Below are 5,524 nucleotides of genomic sequence, written 5' to 3'. Positions count from 1 at the left end.
GAAACAAAGAGAAGGAAAACAAGTAAACAAATAGAAGGATGGGAAGATAGAAAAGAAGGAAAAGATGCAGAGGACAAAGAAGAAGAGAAAAAAAGAGAAAATAGAAGAATAAGAAAGAGAAAAGGAGAAACAAAGAGAAGGAAAATAAGAAAATAAATAAGAGAGGTTTGAAGGATGCCCTCTAAGGATTCGACACAAAGACAGAAGGATCCCCCAAGGAGTCCCAGGATCCAGGACACCGAGGAAGGGCGTGCCTCAGGTCATGGAGGGGGGTGGGGGGGGCAGGTCAAGGGTCACCCACCACCCCAACGATGCCCCACACACCCACCCACCCACACACCCACCCATCAACAACCTTTGCTGTTTTCTTCCTCCTCTTTTTCTCCCCTCCCCCCCACCCACACACCTCCCCAGTCACCCACTCAATGATTTACACCCACCCATCCACCGCCAACCACCCAGTTCCACCCACCGCCTATTGCCACTATCCACATCACCAATCTCCCTCCGCCAACCCACCACCCACGTTTGATACCCATTCATCCCCCACCCAATTCCACTTCCACATCCACCCACTAATCCTCCACCTACATCCACCCACTTTTGTTAATTCCAGCATCTTTATTCTTTCAATCCTTCGTCAGTATATTTCCTCCTGCCTACGACTTGACCTCTCATTTGGCAACTCATCAATACTTTTTTTTTTATATAGGAGCAGTGATTAGGTTTTTTTTATTTTTATTTTTCATTTTTGCCCTTGAGCTGCTTCCTTTGCTGTAGAAAAAAAACATCCACAACCCACTTCCAGATAGCTTTGACAAATCCACTCACTCATCGCCCGCTTCCACTAACTTTTCACCCTCCCTCCTTACTCCTATCCCTTAACTACCACAAATTTTCAAGATCCACTCGTCTACCATCAACTTTCATCCACTTTTGATACCCACCCACCTACCATCCACTTCCACCAACTTTTCACCCTCTCCCCCCCCTTACTCCTATCCTCTTTTGACGCCCTCCTTAACTACAGTAAATTTTCAAGATCCACTCGTCTACCATCAACTTTCATCCACTTTTGATACCCACCCACCTACCATCCACTTCCACCAACTTTTCACCCTCCCCCCCCTTACTCCTATTCTCTTTTGACGCCCCCCTCTTAACTACCACAAATTTTTAAGATCCACTCGTCTACCATCAACTTTCATCCACTTTTGATACCCACCCACCTACCATCCACTTCCACCAACTTTTGACAATAACCCGCCACCTACTTCCACCCACTTCTGACGCGCATCCACCCGTCCCCCACTCCTGACACCCGCCACCCAATGCAACATAACCCCCACTTTTCTCCGCTTAATACCATACCATCCACTTCTTACACCCACCAGTCCACCCTCTGTCAACCTCCACTTTGCATATAACCCATCCACTACCCAGTCCTTATAATCCACCACCCACCACGCTCCGCCCACCCACCCACCACAGCCCTCCACCCTCTACTCACACACTATCACCCTCAATATAGTGCCCGCCCACCCACCCATCTAATGTCATTCCCCCCCCACCCCTGACCCTCCATCCACTATTCTCCCTTCTCCCCGCCCCCGCCCCCGCCGCCTCCAACGCCAGATAACCACTTCGAGAGAGCAAGATTATGTTGTGGCGTTAATGCTTATCCTAACACACACACACACACACACACACACGATGGATGGTGACTACGTGAATGTTTTTTTTTTACCTCTGAGTGTGTGTGTGTGTGTGTGTGTGTGTGTGTGTGTGTGTGTGTGTGTGCTAGAAGTGTACTACTGATGAGCACGTACACACTCTCCTGCCTGTTTTGTGTGTGATACCGCCGCACACACACACACACACACACGCCGCGGCCTGAATGCAAATCTTACTCCCACCCTTGACTGGCGGCGCTTGTGTTCACTATCATGTGTGTGTGTGTGTGTGTGTGTGTGTGTGTGTGTGTGTGTGTGTGTGTGTCGCTTCATCAATTTATCTCAACGTTTCTATTTATCCATCTGCTTAACCACACACACACACACACACACACACGCACACACACACAGACATCAAGCTCATTCATTACTCCACTCTGTCCAGTACTACACCCTGCCTGGCGCGTCTCTACCCTTCTCTGCGTTACCCTGCCATATCTAAACCCTGACCTACCCTACACTACTCTCCCTGCCATGCTCATCCTCCTGGTCCTCCCTAACTCCACCCTACCCTTAACTTAACCCTACCCTGCCCTTCTTTACTCTCCCCTACCATACTTTGCCATATCTCACCCGGACCTACACCGTCATCCCTACCATACATCTAACACTACCCTGTCTTACCATATCCTGCTTCCTACCCTACCCTGCCCTTCCTTCCCTCTCCTTGCCATGTCGAGTCCTACCCTGCCCCCGCCCACCCCGCGTGAGGAGGGCCACGTGTGTTGTCACAGTGCCGCGGTCATAACCTGGTAGGCAGCCCGCGGCCAGGCCCTCTCACAGGTGTATGCCCGACCCCACACCTGCCCTGCCCCAACACCTGCCGTGCCCTGCCCCCACACGTGCCCCGCCCCTCTCCCACACCTCCCCAGCACTTCCCATACACCTGCCCACGCCCCGCCTCACCGCTGCTCACCTGTGCGTACTTTAAAAGGGATGAAGTGAGGTTCGTAGTGTTCTTCTGTGTGTGTGTGTGTGTGTGTGTGTGTGTGTGTGTGTGTGTGTGTGTGTGTCGCAAGATGCAAATATAATCTATCCCAAAGAGCGATTCATTAATGAGGTCTCACACACACACACACACACACACACACACACACACACACACGCACACACAGCTGTGCGCCTGACACACTTTGCCCCCGGACGGCCTCGCGCCCCGCGGACACAATCGCCGCAACAAACACACAAACACATAACAAACACAGAAACACACACCGCCGATCGCCCCGTGGGACACACACACACACACACACACACACACACACACACTAAATCACAACATTTCCCAAACAGTCCCAACACGCCCCCTACCCCCCCTTGCCCCGCCCCTCAGTGCCACCCCCCGACTCAAGGTGCCCGGGACTTACCGCTGGGGGTCAGGTCAGCGGGGGTCATGGTACATCCTGGGCACAACACTGGAGGTCGTGGGGGCTCGGAGGCAGCGCGCGCACACCCTTCCACCAACACGTTCGACTCGACACTGCTGGCTGCTGCTGCTGCTGCCGCTGGTGCCGCCCGCTGCTGCTGCTGCTGCCGCTGTGCTCCGCCGCGGGGGAGGGAGGGAGGCGCAGGCTACCCTCCCTCCCCCCTATCACTATATATCTCTCCCTCCCTCCCTCCCTCACTATATATCTCTCCCTCCCAATCCGTATCTCTCCATTCCCTTCCTTCCTCGTCTCTGGTCTCTTCACCCTTCGTTCTTTTGCTCTCCCTTTTTCTCTCAATACCCCTGTTTCTCCCTTTTCCTTTTCTCCCTTCTTCTCGTCTCTTCTCCATCTCTTCCTCCAAGTCCGTATCTCTCCCTTCCCCTCCTTCGTCGTCTATAGTATCTCCACCCTTCATTCTTTTTCCATCTTTTCCCTCCCTTCTTTCTCTGGTCTTGTTTTTTCCTTTTTCCTTTTCTTCCTTCTTCTCTCTCTCTCTCTCTCTCTCTCTCTCTCTCTCTCTCTCTCTCTCTCTCTCTCTCTCTCTCTCTCTCTCTCTCTCTCTCTCTCGTTCCTCCGCCTTCCTTACCCCATCTGTTTCCATTCCTCCTCCTCCTCCTCCTCCTCCTCTTCCACTCCGGAGAAAAACAAAACTCATCTTTCCTCCACTATCTTTTTCTTCCCTCCAAAACTTTCTCTCCAAGACGCCTTCTCCTCCTCCTTCTTTTTCTCTCTCCTTCAGATTGTGCTTCTTTCCATCTTTTTCCTCCTACCTCCTCCTCCTCCTCCTCCTCCTCTTCTTATACCTATTCTGCTTCGTATATATTCGATTTTTCTTCTTTTTCTCTCTCTTCCTCCTTTTCCTTCTACATATTTTATTTCCTTTTCTTATTCGCCTCCTCCTCCTCCTCCTTCTTCTCCTCCTCCTCCTTCCCCTCCTTCTATTACCATTACTTGTACATATTCCTTCCTTTTTCTCCCTCTCCTCCTCCTCTTCTTCCTCCTCCTCCTCTTCTTCCTCCTCCTCTCTCTTCTGCAGCTTCTAGTTATTTTCTTATTCTCCTCCTCCTCCTCCTCCTCCTCCTCCTCCTCCTCCTCCTCCTCGACCGAAGCAACCTCATCTCCAAACCACGATTTCCAAACCATAAAAGGAAGAAAAAATGACCAAATAAAAAAAATGAGAAAAACAACAAAATAGGTGGAGAGGGAAAGAGAGAATGGACGCAGTGAGAGGAGGAAAAGAGGATGAGAAGGAGGAGGAGAGATAAAGAGAAGAGAAAAGAGTGGCAAAAGGAGAGGAGAAGGTGGAGTAGAAGAGGAAAGAAGAAAAGTTGAAGAAAAGACCGGAGGAAAGAGCAGAGAAGGGAGAAGAAAATGAAAGACAAGGAGAGAGAATGGAAGGAGGTCAAAAGAAGAGAGGAAAACAAGAGGCGAGAGAAAGGAATGAAGGAGAGAGGAGAGTGATAAAAAAGGAAGAGAAAGGGGAGAGAAAAGAGAAAGAAGGAGACAAGAGAAAAGAAAGGAAGGAAAAGACAAGTGGAAAAAAATATAAGTAGAAAAAGAAAAGAGAGAGAGAGAGAGAGAGAGAGAGAGAGAGAGAGAGAGAGAGAGAGAGAGAGAGAGAGAGAGAGAGAGAGAGAGAGAGAGAGAGAGAGAGAGAGAGAGAGAGAGAGAGAGAGAGAAAGGGATATTGGAAAGGGAGGAAGAAGGAGCAATAAAGGAGAGGAAGGAGACAAGAAAGGGAATTGGAAGGGAAGAAAGGATTAGAGGAAGGGAGAAAGTAGAGGAGGAAGGAGGGAGGGAATCAAGGAACGGAGGAGAGGAAGGAAAAATAAAGAGAACTGAGGATTAAAGGTTAGAGAGAGAGAGAGAGAGAGAGAGAGAGAGAGAGAGAGAGAGAGAGAGAGAGAGAGAGAGAGAGAGAGAGAGACACACACACACATCACCACCACCACCACCACCCACCGTCAACACCACCCCACCTCGACCCCACCACCACAACCACCACCCACTCACTCCCCACCCACGTCACCCATCCACCTGCAATCCCCACACCCACCTACACATCCATTCCCCTAACCAATCATCCACAACTCAATCCACCTCTCACATCCCCCCCTTCCATTCCAACATCCCATTCCCAGCATATGATCTCCCTTTCATTCCCACCCATTATCCCCTTCCCACCTCCCCTCTTTATCCCTTCGCAATTTTATTCTTCCTCCACTCTTTTTTTCCCCCATTTCTCCTTTTTCCTCCCTATCACCCCCTCCCCCCCCCCTCTTTACCCCATTCACACCCATGTTTTTCCTCACCTATTTTACCCATTTTTCCGCTTTCCTCCTTTACACGCCAGAGAGAGAGAGA

At 50.4% G+C, this 5,524-nt stretch overlaps 1 protein-coding gene across 1 annotated transcript in view; it reads right to left on the bottom strand.

The window, feature by feature from the left end:
- Window positions 1-3,267, bottom strand: part of LOC126982530 (repulsive guidance molecule A-like) — a 118,344-nt gene extending 115,077 nt beyond the window's left edge. Inside the window, exon 1 of the mRNA XM_050834666.1 lies at window positions 3,101-3,267. The gene's annotated coding sequence lies outside the window, so the exon portion shown is untranslated. The remainder of the gene's footprint in view (window positions 1-3,100) is intronic.
- Between the last annotated feature and the right edge of the window lie 2,257 nt (window positions 3,268-5,524).

Source organism: Eriocheir sinensis, chromosome 51 (genome assembly GCF_024679095.1).
Source record: "Eriocheir sinensis breed Jianghai 21 chromosome 51, ASM2467909v1, whole genome shotgun sequence".
Classification (NCBI taxonomy): Eukaryota; Metazoa; Arthropoda; class Malacostraca; order Decapoda; family Varunidae; genus Eriocheir; species Eriocheir sinensis.
The sequence above is the reverse complement of the archived record's forward strand: the minus strand, read 5'-3'. Positions and strand labels throughout refer to the sequence as shown.